Source organism: Penaeus monodon, chromosome 33 (assembly GCF_015228065.2).
Source record: "Penaeus monodon isolate SGIC_2016 chromosome 33, NSTDA_Pmon_1, whole genome shotgun sequence".
In the NCBI taxonomy this organism is placed as follows: Eukaryota; Metazoa; Arthropoda; class Malacostraca; order Decapoda; family Penaeidae; genus Penaeus; species Penaeus monodon.
In genome coordinates this window covers 29147398-29147695 of record NC_051418.1, presented here as the reverse complement: position 1 = coordinate 29147695, position 298 = coordinate 29147398, and positions in this window count along the sequence as shown.

Sequence of the window (298 nt, the reverse complement as noted above, 5' to 3'; positions counted from 1 at the left end):
AGGCTACCTTTAAGTTGTGTGAAGATTTGAAAGTAATATAGGAAGACTTTTCTACTGGAATAATCAAGGCATGTAACTATAGACAGTTCTTATTTGAGCCTTGTTTTTCATCATTTTCTATTCTGAGATATAGTTTTATAAATTTGTCTGTTTGCAAAGTTTTATATTTTAGCTGTCGTTACAACGAGGTTTTGGTGTAGCTGAATTTTTGAAAATGCAGGTTTAACATATACTAAGTATGTAGAAAATTTATTGTTAGATTTAAAGAGAAATAAGAGAAAAAATTCTTTTCAATTTT